The sequence below is a fragment of the Bufo gargarizans genome, chromosome 8 (genome assembly GCF_014858855.1).
Source record: "Bufo gargarizans isolate SCDJY-AF-19 chromosome 8, ASM1485885v1, whole genome shotgun sequence".
NCBI classification, from domain to species: domain Eukaryota; kingdom Metazoa; phylum Chordata; class Amphibia; order Anura; family Bufonidae; genus Bufo; species Bufo gargarizans.
The window spans coordinates 183,094,369-183,112,434 of NC_058087.1; the positions used below are offsets into that span (position 1 = coordinate 183,094,369).

Below are 18,066 nucleotides of genomic sequence, written 5' to 3' on the forward strand. Positions count from 1 at the left end.
AGCAAGCAGAGGCTGCAGAGCGTCACGAGCATGCAGAGGCTGCAGAACGTCGGGAGAAAGCTGAAGCAGCAGCTGCAGAATGTCGCGAGCATGCAGAGCGTGAACACCAGCTACAAATGCTCCAGCTGAAGCTCCAACTCCAGCAGCCCTCTCCAGCCCAGTGTTAGTGTCCAGATGTCCGGATTCCCGAACTGCGGGCAGAGGACTTTCCCCTACTCGACAAAGACGGGGACCTGGACACATTTTTGTTGGCATTTGAGACGGCCTGCCATCAGTACCAGCTGCCAGAGGACCAGTAGGTCAGATTCCTTACTCCACGGCTCCGGGTAAAAGCCCTTTAAATCTTCGGGTACCTGCCCAGCGAGACCATCCTGAGCTATGAGAACCTCATGCAGGCTCTGGTCAGGCAATATAACTTAAAGGGATTCTGTCACCAGGTTTGCGGCTATAGAGCTGCGGACATGCACGGCTAGATCGCCGCTAGCATGTCCGCAATATATCTGTCCTATAGGGCTGTGTGGTTTTAATTTCTTTAAAAAAAGGATTTTATAGATATGTAAATGAGTGTTAAATGTGTCCAAGGGGCTGTACGCAACTTACTTGTGCCTAGCCGTGCCGCATCGCGAGATTACGGCTATCTATCGTTGATGAAAGGAGGAGACATAGGCGGTGCTGGGCTCCTTCACAGGCGGGCACGACTGGGCACGGCTGGGCTCCAGGAAGGTACGTACAGCCCCTTGGTCACCTTACAAGACTCCTTTACATATCTATAAAATCCTTTTTTAAAGAAATTAAAACCACACAGCCCTATAGGACAGGTATATTGCGGACATGCTAGCGGCTATCTAGCGTGCATGTCCGTATCTCTATAGTCCCAAACCTGGTGACAGAATCTCTTTAACCCCTGAGTCGTACCGGAAAAAGCTCAGGAATTTGCAGCGGGGTTCTACCCAGAACTGGGCCGATCACATGCGGGCCCTGCTGAGAGCGGTCGACCATTGGACCACAGGATTGGAACTCACCACCGTCCTTCAGCTGAAGGAGCTCATCGCCACAGAACAGTTCTTGTGGAATTGCCCAGAGGACCTACAGCAGTACCTCCGCGACCGGAAGCCAAAGGAGGCCTCCGCAACAGCAACCCTGGCCGATGAATACACCAACAACCAGACTTCAGAGGCTCGGAAACCTGTTGGCTGGAGAGGGGGTAAGACGCACGCTGCACCTTCTACCCCTGCACCTAGGCCCAAGTGGGCACCGGCCCCGGCTTCACTTTCCACGTCGGTGGGGGAACACCAACTTTGCCACCTGTGTAAACAGCCAGGACACTTCAAGGCCACGTGTCCACAGCGTCCGAGGGACCCGTCAAAGTCATCGACCTGGAAACCATTAACTTTGTTGTGTGTGGGTGGGGGTGGTGGGAGGTCCCTTGACAATGTTCAATCGGTCTCCATGGGCGAGGCCATGGCCATGGGACTTAGAGACACCAGCGCTGAGATGACATTGGTTCAGCCTAAACTGGTGGCACCCAATGAATTACTGCCCAGGAGATCCCTTACTGTCTCCAGGATTGGAGGAGTAGAACCGGCACTGCCCGTCGCCAAGGTTTATTTGGACTGGGGCGCCGGTCGAGGATTAAGGGAGGTGGGGGTATACGCAAATATCCCTGCCAGTGTTTTGCTGGGGACGGACCTGGGGCGGCTTGTGTCTAAGTACGTGGCCGCTGACACCCCGAGGTCCGATTCCCCAGAATGTGATGTAATGTCCGTCCTTCCCCCCGATGATACTGTGAATATACCTAACATGCCTGTTGATGGAGATGTGGGGGTGGGGGATGTAATGTGTACCTCTCCCTTCAGTGGAGAGGGGGTCATTCCTGCCAGCTGTGCTAAAGCCCCAGAGTGTGGCCAGCAAGCCTGCTGGAACCTGTTGTCCTCCGGTGTGGTGACTGCGGGGACAAGCAAGGGGCAGACAGCTGTGGGGGAGGAGGATGCAAATGAGGTCAGGGCTGTCCCAGGAGAAGTAGGGCTGCCAGGTGAAGCCTCAGTGCAGGGTTCCTCCACCACTGGGATGTCAGAGGGCCAGCTTAGTCCGTCTGGACTGGTGACTTGGTTGGAAGCCGAGGGGAAGCAAGCACTACCAGCGGTGGCAGCGGCCATAGCTGCTGTGACGCGCAGTGGGAGTGCTGGGGCCCCTCAGGGGTCTGATGGCTTTCCCGCTTCCGACCAAGTGGCTGCCGAGTCAGATGGAGGCCAGGAGACAGGTCCCGAGGACCTGATAGGGGACGTGGCAGTCTTGTCTATTCTGGCCACATCCAGTCAGGATTTTCAGGCAACCTTAGTGGCTGACGCCAGCCTGACAGCTCTCAAGGAGCAAGCGGCACAGCCCCCCTCGGACTCAGACCTCGAGCGGATGGTCTGGGACCAAGGATGGCTGTATCGGGTCACGGTCCAGCAGGGCTCACCAGAGGCGTGGCCTAGGGACCGACAGCTAGTGGTACCCTATCAGCCCAACATTTCTACTAGCCATAGATAGGGGCTGATGTGGTTGCCTACTGCCGTTCATGTGTCACCTGCCAGCTGGTGGGGAAGGTGGAGCGGTGCCCCAAAGCCCCACTGTTAACGCTGCCAAAAATTGAAGAGCCTTTCAGGAGGGTGGCTGTGGATCTGATTGGACCGCTGTCCATTTCCAGCAGCTCCGGGAAACGCTTCATATTGACCGTAGTAGACTATGCCACCCGATACCCGGAGGCGGAAGCCTTGCCATCCATTCGGGCCGACAAGGTGGCTAACGCCTTGATGGAGATTTTCTCCAGAGTGGGCTTTCCCCAGGAAATGCTCACCGACCGGGGGACCTAGTTCATGTCGCAATTGATGGAGTCCCTCTGTAGGCAAACATAAGTGAAACATCTGGTGACCAGCCCGTACCACCCACAGACCAACGGCCTGTACGAACAGTTTAATGGCACCTTAAAGCAGATGCTTAAGATGTTGGTCGACTCCCATGGGCGTGACTGGGAGCGGTACCTCCCACATCTACTGTTTGCCTACCGAGAGGTCCCACACCACAGGCCCCCACGGGGTTCTCCCCCTTCCAGCTCCTGTACGGGCAACTTGTGCGGGGGCCCCTGGCTCTGGTGAAAGAGGCCTGGGAAGGAGATATAGCCAGCCCTGGAGTGTCGGTCATCGAGTATGTCATGCGCTTCCGAAACAAGACGCAGGCCTTGTCGCAGCTGGTGCAAGATAATATGAAGCGGGCCCCGGCCGACCAGAAGCGATGGTACGACCAGAACGCTTGTGAGAGGACCTACCAGATGGGTCAAAAGGTATGGGTACTGGTCCCCGTACCTCAGGACAAGCTTCAGGCGGCCTGGGAAGGCCCGTACCTCGTGCATCAGTGCCTTAACGCCATGACATGCCTGGTCACCCTGGACCATGCCCGGGGAAGGCGGAAGGCCTTCCACTTGAACATGATGAAGGCCCATCAGGAGAGGGAGGCATGTGCCTTCCCTGTCTGCAACCTTCCAGAAGAGGGGGAGGAGGAAACCCTCCTGGACATGCTCACCCAGGTGCAGGCGGGTGGGTCCATCAAGGATGTGGAGGTGGGCCAACAGCTCTTGAAGGACCAATGGTCCCAGCTATGGGCCACCTTTCACCCCTTCCGGGAGTTGTTCAGCAACAAGCTCGGAAGGATGGAGTTGGCCGTCCATCACGTGGACAGTAAGGATCACCCCCCAATCCGGCGTTCAGCATATTGGGTTTCCTTGGAGGTGCAGCAGCACATGTGCCAGAAGATTGACAAGGTATTAAAGCTGAGGGTCATCCAGGCATCCAACAGCGCTTGGGCCTCGCCTAAGGTCCTCGTCCCAAAGAAGGAACGGACCACCCGGTTCTGCGTGGACTACAGGGGACTCAACGCTGTCTCAGTCACCGATGCGTACCCTATGCCACACATCGATGATCTGCTCGATCAGTTGGCCAGGGCCCAGTACCTGACCATCATGGATCTGAGCCGGGGGTACTGGCAGATTCCCCTGACCCATGAGGCACGGGAACACTCTGCCTTTATCACCCCCTTTGGATTGTACAAATCCACTGTGATGCTGTTCTGCATAAAGAATGCCCCTGCCACTTTTCAGCGGATGGTCAACACGCTGCTTAAGGGACTTGAAGAGTATGCGGCCGCGTATCTGGATGACATTGCCGTCTTCAGTCCCACATGGGAGTATCACCTACAGCACCTGGTGCAGGTGCTGGGGCGGATCCACCAGGCAGGGTTGACCATCAAGACAGAAAAGTGCCAGCTGGGCATGAGCAAGGTCCACTACCTGGGGCACCGGGTAGGCGGGGGGACCCTGAAGCCAGAGCCCAGGAAAGTGGATGCTATCACATCCTGGCCCACCCCCAGGACCAAGAAACAGGTGATGTCCTTCCTGGGCACTGCTGGGTACTATAGGAGGTTCGTCCCCCACTATAGTAGCCTGGGGAAGCCCTTGACGGACCTCACCAAGAAGAAGCTGCCCTCCGCAGTCGATTGGACAAACGACTGTGAGACGGCCTTCCGGGCACTGAAGGCCGCCCTCTCAAGCTCCCCTGTACTACAGGCAGCCAACTTCACGCGGCCGTTTAAAGTACAGACCGACGCTAGTGAATTTGGCCTCGGTGCCGTACTTAGCCAGGTCGACACTACATATGATGCAGTATTATAGTAGTTATATTCTTGTACACAGGAGGCAGTATTATAGTAGTTATATTCTTGTACATAGGAGCAGTATTATAGTAGTTATATTCTTGCACATAGGAGCAGTATTATAGTAGTTATATTCTTGTACATAGGAGGCAGTATTTTAGTAGTTATATTCTTGTACATAGGATGCAGTATTATAGTAGTTATATTCTTGTACATAGGAGCAGTATTATAGTAGTTATATTCTTATACATAGGAGGCAGTATTATAGTAGTTATATTCTTGTACATAGAAGCAGTATTATAGTAGTTATATTCTTGTACATAGGAGCAGTATTATAGTAGTTATATTCTTGTGCATAGGAGCAGTATTATAGTAGGTATATTCTTGTACATAGGGGCAGTATTATAGTAGTTATATTCTTATACATAGGAGCAGTATTATAGTAGGTATATTCTTGTACATAGGAGCAGTATTATAGTAGTTATATTCTTGTACATAGGAGCAGTATTATAGTAGGTATATTCTTGTACATAGGATGCAGTATTATAGTAGTTATATTCTTGTACATAGGAGCAGTATTATAGTAGTTATATTCTTGTACATAGGAGGCAGTATTATAGTAGTTATATTCCTGTACATAGGAGCAGTATTATAGTAGTTATATTTTTGTACATAGGAGCAGTATTATAGTAGTTATATTCTTGTACATAGGAGCAGTATTATAGTAGTTATATTCTTGTACATAGGAGGCAGTATTATAGTAGTTATATTCTTGTACTTAGGAGCAGTATTATAGTACTTATATTCTTGTACATAGGAGGCAGTATTATAGTAGTTATATTCTTGTACATACTGTAGGAGCAGTATTATAGTAGTTATATTCTTGTACATAGGAGGCAGTATTATAGTAGTTATATTCTTGCACAATGGAGCAGTATTATAGTAGTTATATTCTTGTACATAGGAGGCAGTATTATAGTAGTTAGATTCTTGTACACAGAAGACAGTATTATAGTAGTTATATTCTTGTACATAGGAGCAGTATTATAGTAGTTATATTCTTGTACATAGGAGCAGTATTATAGTAGTTATATTCTTGTACATAGGAGGCAGTATTATAGTAGTTATATTCTTGTACACAGGAGACAGTATTATAGTAGTTATATTCTTGTACATAGGAGCAGTATTATAGTAGTTATATTCTTGTACATAGGAGGCAGTATTATAGTAGTTATATTCTTGTACACAGGAGACAGTATTATAGTAGTTATATTCTTGTACATAGGAGCAGTATTATAGTAGTTATATTCTTGTACATAGGGGGCAGTATTATAGTAGTTATATTCTTATACATAGGAGGCAGTATTATAGTAGTTATATTCTTGTACATAGGAGCAGTATTATAGTAGTTATATTATTGTACATAGAGGGCAGTATTATAGTAGTTATATTCTTGTACATAGAGGGCAGTATTATGGTAGCTATATTGATGTTCATAAGTGACAGTATTTTAGTAGTAATTAGCTTGTACTGCTATGTTTTGGCAGTGTTAATAAATATTGCTGGTAGGTAGCATTATATAATGTCATTACTATGTAGGTTGTCAGTGTCTTCAGTGACCGTACATAACTATAGCAATTTTCTGCCTTTGTTTCACTGATGCTGCAGACTTGTTCAGGGGAGGAGAGGGCACAGTCCGGATAATACATAGGTGTGATTTTAGTCTCTGATTTCCCGTAATACTTTAGAGTAATCTAATCATCAATGATCCATCGCCTTCAGAGCTGCACTCAGAGTATTCTCTTTTATGACTATGATTTTATTTTCCTCACAGAAATACCTCCCTGACCGAGGGCCTCGTTATATGTGTCGTCCTGCGTTATCGTGTCCTAAGAGTCTAAAACGAAACCTGCAGCATACAGATTTATTTCGCCGTTTGGAAAATATTCAGTAAAGCAATGATAATATTAAAAATGGATCCTGAATGATTATCATGTGCCATTCTTCCCTTGTTACTAGGTATACATCCAACTTCTTCTGATGCTAATTGACAGCCTTGGAGCAATCATTTAGTCCCAGAGTCACCCAGACTTTATAGGGATTCATAGTCCCTGCTCTCTTCTTGACGCCCTTTATAAGGATTTACATGATCATTTGCAAGCAGCAGCAGACAACCACAGCAGGGTGTCATGGATGCCAGTATGCAACCCCTTATATCTCAGTTTCTCGGACCCTTGGCAGAGGCATATTGGGGTGCATTTCTGTTAAATTTTAATGTTTAGTGGAATTAATCTGAACTTCTCGAGTACCTGAAGAAATCAGAGAAGTGTGATGACTTACTAAGTAATGGCGCCAACTAATGGTCATGCGGAGATTTACACTGGACCACTGTCACACTGACTCCAAACAGGTTTGGATAAAGAAAGTCATACAACAGGGCATCTACAGATTATAGCAGACCTGAATTTGCCATTTAACTTGTTCTTCAGCTTGTTTCGCGTACGTTATAAATCATGCGATAAACACATCTAGCTCTGCTACATCTGACCAATTTTGAAACACAGATGTAACTGGGTCATGGAATATGGTTTTGTGAACGCTCGTTTTTGCGTGTTTTTTGTGACTATGTGAGCAGATTGATAGTATGTTATCTCATGCATGAGTGTCCTCCACGAAAGACCCTCACACCATTCCATACCACTGGATATTAGATGTCCGATCACTGGGGACCAAGCACTGCGACCCTGCCGATCACTAGGAAGAAGTATCGTCGGCAACAGGAAAGTGTGGGTCCAAAATGACTACTGCTGCCTCCTCTCCATGGGGCCACCAAAATATAGCCGGATGACCAAAGATCTATGAGACATTAACTCATCCAAATGTCATATAGCCCATAAAGCGGCACCAGCAACAGGACCCTACACTGTAGTAGTGTCTTTCACATAGACCAGGGGTAGGCAACCTCCGTCTCCCAGCTGTTGTGAAACTACAACTCCCAATATGCATACTTGCTCTGCTCTTCTAAGAACTCTCATAGAAATGAATGGAGCATGCTGGGAATTGTAGTTTCACAACAGCTGGGAGCCGGAGGTTGCCTACCCCTGACATAGACCATATAATACTACCAGCCATACTACCCATATAACAGCACCAACAGCAGGACCCTTACGATGTAATAGTGTATGAAATATAGACCATATAATAGTACCAGCCATAGGCCCTATATAACAGCACCAGCAACAGAAGTCTTATAATGTAATAGTGTATGAATTACAGACCATATAATAGTACCAGCCATAGGCCCTATATAACAGCGCCAGCAGCAGGACCCTTATGAGGTACCAGCAATAGTACTCATATAATACTACTATCCAACCATCCATAGTGCTCATATAATAGCACCAGCAACAGAAGCCTTACAATGTAATAGTGTATGAATTATAGACCATATAATAGTACCATCCAAAATGCTCATATAACAGCACCAGCAACAGGAGTCTTGCAGAGTGGTAGTGTCTGACATATATACTATATAATTGTACCAGCTATAGTGCCCATATAATGGTACTATCCATAATACTCATGTATTAGCACCAGCAACAGGACCTTTACACTGTTTCTGACATATAGACCATATAACAGTACCATCCCTAGTGTCCATATGATTGCACAATCTATAGGGCCCTTATGCTAGCAATTGGCACCGAGACCATATAATAGTGCCAGCCACGGTGCCCATTTAGTCGCTATAGCAGTATCTGGCATAGAGACCATATAATATAGCACCAACTGCCTCATCCGCATACATGCAAGACACAGTGCTGGTAACAATAGTGTCAGCCATAGAGCCCCTGTAGTAGTGTCTGCTATAAAGACCATATAACAGTACCCATATAATACCGCAAGCAATAGAACTCATGTAATATAGTGAGCACAAGTCCACCAGAAAGTTAATGCACTGAGAGCTGAACATATTTACAGTCCTCATCAGTCCCCCACTCATTAATACCCATGTTATCCCCAAGAGGGAGCAGCTCCTACACAGTATCGGCACTGCTGATCCCAGGACAGAAAGTAACATTGCAGATATTACCCCCCTGAAGATGTCTCTCCCCCCCAGCAGTTCACAGCCAGATCCTGCCATGTCCCCTGTCCCCATGGCCTATTCAGACAGAGCAGTGGCAGCTGGACCCTGCGCTGTGTGCAGATGGAGCAGTGTTTGCTTTCTTCTGCTACATATTATGTAAATATACTTCTTCAAGGCTGATACATTGTTTCCACCCACTGAAGGCTCCTGATGAAGGTCTGGTGCAGCAGACCAAAACGTTGGTTAAATAAACAACTTTTATTGATCGGCCTGCAAGGCCTGTCAGTGTCTCCCAGGTATCCGCTGTGTTGTATCTATTGATGTATTGACAGCTCTGGAAATAAGGCAGTCTACAGCCAAATATATATATATTCACATGTGTATCCTGAAATCCTCTGCGCTGCTTAAAATCCTCTCTATGCTGTATGACTCTTTTCCTCTCGCATCTACTACTACTACTACTACTACTTCTACTACTACCACTATCATATGCAGCTCTGTACAGGTCATTGCCTCCCACAAGCTCAGAACACCTAACCTGCTGAAATACTCTGTGCTGCATGGGTTTTCTACTCCTTCCACTGAATTTCTCCCACTCTTGCTTATGTCATGCACAAGCAGCCAGGTCCTCAATAACCTCACCACAGGAGTGGATAGGTCACTGAAACCTCTAACGCTCAGCTGCTGAAATACTCTGTGCTGAAGGGATCTCTACACCTTGCTGTCAGCCCCCTGCTTAGATTATGTCTGTGTCACAAGCAACTCTGTCCTTTGCTACCATCATGACATGAATGGATAGATCACTTTACTTCCTACCAGTCCACAGCTGAAATACTCTGTGCTGCTGAGATCTGTACACCTTCCACTACATTACTCTCAGTCTCCTTTTTACATCATCACATGAGTGAACAGGTCGCTGCTTCTTGTGTGCTTAAACACTCTGTGCTGCTGTGGATGTGGACCCAGCTCTTTCTACACTTATTGTGGATGATTCCATTGTTTCCATCATATGACGCCAGTGTGAGACATGCCAGACTACTATAACCCTGTCTCAAATACTCTGTGCTGCTGTAAGAATACTGTCCATAGCACACAGCCTCCTTAGCAGGGCCCCTTTAAATGCTCCATGTCCGCAATTTCTAATAAGGGGCTTGGAGAATAAGTCGCCACATATCTCCCGATTGTGAGGTGAGCCCATTCAGGCATTTATTAGAGCAGTAACCCTGGGTTCACACCTGAGCGTTTTACAGCGCGTTCCTACGCGCTGTAAAACGCTCAACAAGGAGAAACCAATGCTTCCCTATGGGAATGGTTCTCACCTGGGCGTTTTACAGCGCGTACGATCGCGCTGTAAAACGCCTGATGCTCAAAAAAAGTTGAGCTTCTTTGGGGCGTTTTGTCGCGCGTTCCCGTACATAGACTTTCAGGAACGCGCGACAATGGGCGTTCGCTTGTCTCTGTATGCGCAATTGTAAACGCCGGTACAATCGCGCATACAGAGCGCTCCATCGCGAATGCTCAGGTGTGAACCCAGGGTAATGCTCAACCTGTGGCCCACCTCTGGCTGTTGCAAAACTACAACTCCCAGCATGCCCTAATGGCTGTAGGCTGTCCAGGCATACTGGGAGTTGTAGTTTTGCAACAGCTGGAGGGCTGCAGGTTGGGCATCCCTGTATCAGAGCAGTGAGGAGTTCCCCTGACCTGCAATTGCGCCCAGAAAATCTTTCATAGCACATGGCACAAAACCTATTTTATTGACATGGTCCCTTTAAGACCCCAGCATAAGGCCTATTGCACACGACCGGTTTTTTTTTCCGTTTCCGTTCCATTTTTTGCGTTCCGTATACAGTCCGTATACGGAACCATTCATTTCAATGGGTCTGCAAAAAAAATGTATTCCGTATGCATTCCGATTCCGTATTTCCGTTCCGTTCAAAGATAGAACATGTCCTATTATTGTCCGCATAACGGACAAGGATAGTACTGTTCTATCAAGGGCCAGCTGGTCCATTCAGCAAAAAATTTAATGCACCCGGACGTCATCCGTATTTTTTTCGGATCCTTTTTTTGCAGACCGCAAAACACTAAAAAAGATATACGGTCGTGTGCAAGAGGCCTAAATCAATCTGATTATGCACTCTCACATTTTTTTATATAAGGTTTTGAAACTGTTTTACCAAAAAAGGGGTTGTCCCAGGAAAAATATTCTACAGTTTTTAAATCAGCGCCTGGATCTGAATACTTTTGTAATTACATGTACCGTATTTATCGGCGTATAACACACACTTTTTCCCCCTGAAAATAGGGGGCAAATGATGTATGCGTGTTATACGCCGATATAATGTTAAGAAGCCATGTTTTTACATACCGAATGTATAACATTAAGACGGCGCAGCGCCTGCCGCAGCTCCCTCCTCATGCGCCGCCTGTCCCAGCTCCCTCTGTCATGCGGCGCCTGCCCCAGCTCACTCTGTCATGCGCCGCTTGCCTGTTCATTCATAAAGTGAGATAAGCAGGCAGGCGGCGCATGAGGAGGGAGCTGGGGCAGGCGGCGCATGAGGAGGGAGCTGGGGCAGGCGGCGCATGAGGAGGAAGCTGGGGCAGGCAGCGCATCAGGAGGGAGCTGAGACAGGCGGCGCATGACCGAGGGAGATGCCGGTCTGCGCCGTCTTAATGTTATACCTCCGGTACTACAGTAAGTACCGTACAATTAGATATAGAGTCAGATTGAATGTTTAACAGTTGCGGGGCCCGGTGTATTAGAGTAGAGTCACTGCACCGGGTCCCGCCATGAATGTTCCCGCCTCCTCTCTCCACACTTATCCATCTGATGGGGGATCTGTAGATGACACTTATGGGGATCTGTGGATGACATAAGTGTCATCCACAGAGCCCCATAAGTGTCATCCTTTTACATTATTTACCTTATAAGTGGTATTAATATTAATAAAAAAAAGTTCTGAGCTACCCTTTTTTTCCTGAAATTTCCCTCTTAAAATGAAGGTGCGTGTTATACGCCTGTGCGTGTTATACGCCGATAAATACGGTAATTAAAAATGTAGCATAGCCACTGAGTTATCCAATAAAATCTATCTGTATAGCGCCACCTGCTGTTTGTTCTTTTTCTCATTTCTTTGTCCTGCTCACTGAGATGGCTGCACATGCTCAGTTTCATCCTTCAACTGCCTCCTGAGCTGTGATAGGGATAGCTGAGACACGCCCCCTGAGCTGTGATAGGGAGAGCTGAGACACGCCTCCTGAGCTGTGATAGGGAGAGCTGAGACACGCCCCCTGAGCTGTGATAGGGAAAGCTGAGACACGCCCCAGAGCTGTGATAGGGAGAGCTGAGACACGCCCCAGAGCTGTGATAGGGAGAGCAGAGACACGCCCCCTGAGCTGTGATAGGGAGAGCTGAGACACGCCCCCAGAGCTGTGATAGGGAGAGCTGAGACACACCTCCAGAGCTGCGGCTGAAAGGCCACTCCCCTTGAGCTACTAGCTTGATATAAATCTAGCAGAGCAATGAATGGCGAGATCTCTGGATCCAGGTGAGGTACAGGGCTGGTTCTAGCTTTGTTAGAAAGAGATTGTCCTGTACTACGTAGTGTCTGATTTTTATTTTTTACATTAGTCATTCATCCAGGATTAGAAAAACATGGCTGCTTTCTTCTGAAAACAGCGCCACCCCTGGGCATAGGTTCTATCTGGTATTGCAGTTCATCTCCAATAGGGCGAAGCTGCAATACAACCTATGGAGAGGGGTGGTGCTGTTTTTGGAAGCAGTCATATTTTTCTAATCCTGGACAACCCCTTTAAATAAACGGTAAAGCACCGAGCATGGTTATGCTGCCACCTACTGGATAAAAGTTTGTGAAAGCGCACAAGATTTTGACGATCCTGTAAAATTTCACGACTTTCGAATTAGTCTTTTTGGTCTTGATAAACAGCTGATGAGTGTTAGCATGTGATGGTGTGGTAAAGGGTTAAATGTTGCCGCACACGCTGTAAAATCCATTTACCGGTGTCTGTGAGGTTTACAAGCCCACGTCTGTAATATACATTATCCTGATTCCAGCTCTTCCGGTCTAAGCTTCCATGTGCAGCCGTGTACTGTGACTCCCATCATCCTACAGCAGTGCAATAACACCCGCTCCCGGATTAGGTGCAGTCAGCGAAACCCCGTCCAGATGTCGCCGGGCGGCCGTGCAGGGGTTAATGTAAGGAGCTTAGCGGGATGCTGCCGCCTGCGCCTTCACACTGCTGTCCTCAGTCTGCAGAGATGTGAGATTCTGTTAATGAGAGCGGCAGCTGCTGGATGGGGAATTAACCTTATCCTGGACTACTCTGCCTGGCGGAGCCCTCTGGGTTCCCGATCGGACTGGGGTCCGATGGGCCGCTGTGCTGAAACTGGTTTTCCAGAAATCAAGGGACATGAAGCCCCCAATTTGTATCAGGGGCCCCAACTATGACAACACTGGTCTCCTCATATGGGACAGAGGGGCCCTTTAGGCTAGGTCTACACGACGACAATAAGTCGCGCAACAGATTTTTTTGTCGCACCAATGTCGCGCGACAATTTTTATAATGATTGTCTTTGGATGCGATATGCTGCGACTGCGATGCGACAGTCAAGGAAAAATCAATCTCAAATAGATTTTTTGCGACTGTCGCATGTCGCAGTGCGACACTAGACTATCATTATAAAAATTGTCACGCGACATTGCTGCAACAAAATGTCGCTGCGCAGACCTAGCCGTATGGTACAGGGATTCCCTCTAGGGATGCACCCGGCCCATATAGAGCCATTTCTGGTTCTGGGAAAGCTGGGTGACAAGTACCAATATTGAGTTTGATCACTTGCAAGTGAAGCTATAACGGCAGCCGTATTGGTTGTCACCCAGCTTTCCCAGAATCAGATATCAACGAGGCGATTGCTGCTCAGGAGTCACATTCACGAGGGTTCGTTGCAGGAGCCGCCGTTGTGTAATTCCCCCTCCGCCATGTGCTGAGCTCTCCTAATTAAGAGACTTTCCGACCTTGTGCACAGGGATATCTGTCATTATTCCAGTCAGCGCCGCTTATCCTCGAAGGACGTGAGGCTGCCCGGGAGGGGGGGGGCTGTCACTGCTTCTCCCCTGGTCAGGGCAGGTGCAGCTGCAGGAGACTCACCTGTCCATCAACACGTGGTCATTACCTTGCAGAGCGCCCTGCTTCAGGGTGTGTTCACACGCAGCAGGTTTATTGCAGACGTTTCTGCCACTTTCCCAGTATCTCTGGATGATCTGCAGAAATCCATGTGTTTGCCACCAAAACAACCCCATTCAGATGCAGGGAGCTGGTTCACGGGCGCAGAGATTGCCATGGGTGACTATATCAGTGGGCACAGAGTCATTCAGTATGGATGGGCGGTCTTCAGTCGGGGGCTGTGACTTGATGCCAAATCTGACCAGGCGTAGACCTAACACGGTTCGGATCTCACCTTCCATTCCACCATGACTTCCGTAGGACATTTCCAGATTGGTCAGCTTAGTTTTGGTGACTTTGGTACAAATTTGGCAATTTGTGAATCATATCGACCAAGAGAAGGTGACGGCGAAATGACTTATCTAAAAAAAAAAAATACGCCAAGAGGGTGGCATCTATATAATGGAGAATAAGACAGCGACAATGGGTGATAATCCGGAAACGTATAAATATGACATGAAATATAAAGAAATCACATTAAGTATAAATAATAAAAATGATACAAGTAATCTAAAAAAATAATATAATAAATAGACATAGAAATACAACAATAATAAATATAAAAAAATAGATTCAAAAAGTAAAATGTAAACGTTAAAATATAAATTATGTAAAAAAATACTTGATGAAAATATTACAATAAATAATATAATAAAAATATATCAATGTCATAAAATAATAATAATAAGGATAATAAATACAAAAAATAATACTATACAAAAATAAAAAATACTGATGATGACATTTATAAAGATGATGGCGTATCACGATGACATGTATGATGATGATTATATGTATGATGATGATATTTATGATGCTGACATGTATAATGAAGATGATAACGTGTATGATTATAATGATGATGGCATGTATAATGATGATGATATGTATGATTATGAATCATAATCATACATATCACCATTATACATGTCATCATCATACATACCATCATACATGCAGTCATCATTGATGATATCTATGATGATGACATGTATAATGATGATATGTATGATGATGATGACATGTGTGATTATAATGATGATACCATGTATGATGATATGTATGATGATGACGTGTGTGATTATAATGATGATGACATCTACGATGATGACATGTATAATGATGATATGTATGATGATGACATGTGTGATTATAAAGATAAAGACATCTATGATGATGATGACGTGTGTGATTATAATGATGATGACATGTATAATGATGATATGTATGATGATGACATGTATAATGATGATATGTATGATAATGATGATGACATGTATAATGATGATACTTATGATGATGATGACATGTATAATGATGATATGTATGATAATGATGATGACATGTGTGATGCATGCTCCCATAGGCTGCACCCTCAGGCTGTGACAATTCCCAGCCTCTCATAGACACATGCAGCTCCCTATGGATGAGGATCGTAGTCCTGGGTGGCACATGTGTCTGCACGGTGACAGTCCCCAGCTGCCTTCACCTTTAGGGGATGATGAGACGATGTGAGAACAGGTGCTTTCACTTGAGCCCCCCCTGGGGGGTGAGAGGCAGGCAGTCTGGTTGGGGTGAGGTGGGGGAGGGTTTAGTCCCTAGTTGTCACCTCCATGCAGGGATCAGAGGTGTCCTGCACCTCTCCATCCTCCTCCTCCTGTCCCTGCTCCTCTGTGTCCACCCTCCTCCTCCTCCTCCCCCTGGTTCTCCTCCACTCCTCCTCTCCCTCCCTCATCTCTAGTTGTGCTTTCTCTCCTCCCTCCTGGTACATGAGTACAAGTTTCCTGCTCAGTTCTGTTAAGGCTTTGCTGGGATGAGGAGTGAATGCTCTCCCTACTGCAAGGAGCTTGAACTCCAAGAGACCCCCTGGTAGCAGGATCTAAGACCCCCAGCATCAGCACCAGAACCCACCCCTTGGATCAAGCAGAAGAACCTTTTTGGATTGTGCTGGATCTACCAAACCCTGGATTTTACTCATCAAGGCACCACCCTGCCCATTACATCCCACCTGGAGCCCCTACAATCTCTGGATATACCCCTTTACTTGGAGCTCAGGGGGGGACCTTTCACCCCTTCCTCCATCCCCATCATTATTACTTTGGGCGTTCATGTAAAGTGGAGGTGAGCTATGCTTTTGGGAAGCCAGGAATCCGTTAAATTAAGGTAAGGGGGCATGATGGGCACCATATGGGCTCAGTAACTTGCTTTGGGTAGAGGAGGTCCTGTGTTATGCCCTCCATTGTAAGTTCTACAGAAGACACATCAGGCACCACAGTGTGTGGGTTACCATCAGCATGTGCCTTACAACTAAGAAGATGGCTTGCTCATTTTAACCCTAGTGGTGCCAGGTGACACCTGTTTTGCTAAGTCCTGTGGGGCTAATAGGGTGGGTTGGGTCTTTTAACCCTCATAGGTCCATGTGGCACCTAAGTGTATGGGTTACCATCATCATGGGACTAGAAGGTGGGTTGGCCGGCATCTGTGTTTAGGTTGCCATCTTCAAGTGCTATGGCAGTAACAAGCAAGATATAACCATTTAACTCTTCTGAAGCTGGGTGGCACCTAAGTGTTTGGTCTACCATCACCATGAGCTGAAGATCTGACAGGATGGGTGATGTCCTTTTACACCCATGGTGCTGGGTGGCACCTAAGTGTTTGGTTTACCATCACTAGGAGCTGTAGATCTGGTAGGATGGGTCATATCCTTTTACACCCATGGCGCTGAGTGGCACCTAAGTATTTGGTTTACCGCCACCATGAGCTGAAGATCTGCAAGGATGGGTGAGGTCCTTTTACACCATTGATGCTGGGTGGCACTTAAGTGTTTGGTTTACCATCACCAGGGGCTTTAGATTTGGAAGGGTGGGCAAGTTCCTTTTACACCCATGGTGCTGGGTGGCACCTAAGTATTTGGTTTACCATCTTAGATTTGGAAGGGTGGGCAAAGTCCTCTTACACCCATGGTGCTAGGTGGCACCTAAGTATTTGGTTTACCATCTTAGATTTGGAAGGGTGGGCAAGGTCCTTTAACACCCATGGTGCTGGGTGGCACCTAAGTATTGGCATGTGGGGGGGGCACCTGGCACACTGTGCATAATTTGGGACAGAGCATGCTCCGTTAACATTTATTAATGTTGCTTTAGACAATGCAGAAGATACAATGTTGCCTGTGGGGGCTGATACATTGTATCTTGTAATTGTGTAAGGAAGGGGGGGGGGGCAGTTGGTATTAATTGGTTTATAGAGCCTCATCATTTCCAGTAAGTGGTAGGGTCTGGAGGGGGGATGGAGGGATTTTAAGTAAGGCTTAAGTTAACTTATTTAACATGCACATATGTTATACCCCAGCAAGACACATCAGGAACCAATTCCCTATCCCCAGCCTGCTCAAGTCTTCTGCCTGTTTTTTCACTTTTCACAAACACGTCTCTTCCTAATTTGGGCACAAGCAAATGCAATCATTATAAGCCTTCAAATAACAGGGCAATGGCGAAAGCAGCTTGGGATATATTGTATGTATAATATGTGTCTACTGTACATTGACTGTCTGTAAACTGTATACATTACATTGCTCGCCTGCGCATACTCACCGCTCTTCAGACAGCATACACTATGTGATCTATAGGGTCATTACAAATATGTGACTCGATTATGTGCACAGGTATACACTCTGCCTTGCATCTGCCCATAGATCATCTACACCTTGTATATGCTACTCTGTATATTCATATTTCACATGGATATTCTTTGTATACATTGCACATTGTCTCTGTCCGAGGAAAGATACTGGATAATATATGGAGAGACTGTATACATGTCCCTCGTGTGATGCACACTGTAGCAAAGTCTATATTCTGGGTCCTGCAGCCTCTAAATAGGGTGTGGGGTTTGTATGTAGTTCATAGGGCTATGCCCTTTAAGGGCCACCATATGGTCAAGGCTCTTTAGAGGGAATGATCACATTTTTATAGATGTTTGCCGAAGTAGAAGGTGGTCCTGCCAGGCAGGCAACTGGGATGAGTATTAGGGAGTGCCCGCTGCCAGACAAA

General features: G+C 46.8%; 1 protein-coding gene across 1 annotated transcript in view; it reads left to right on the plus strand.

Annotated features, from left to right (window-relative positions):
- The first annotated feature begins 15,793 nt into the window (after window positions 1-15,793).
- The window catches only part of LOC122945504 (voltage-dependent T-type calcium channel subunit alpha-1H-like), a 201,318-nt gene continuing 199,045 nt past the window's right edge, over window positions 15,794-18,066 (plus strand). Inside the window, exon 1 of the mRNA XM_044304567.1 lies at window positions 15,794-16,180. The gene's annotated coding sequence lies outside the window, so the exon portion shown is untranslated. The remainder of the gene's footprint in view (window positions 16,181-18,066) is intronic.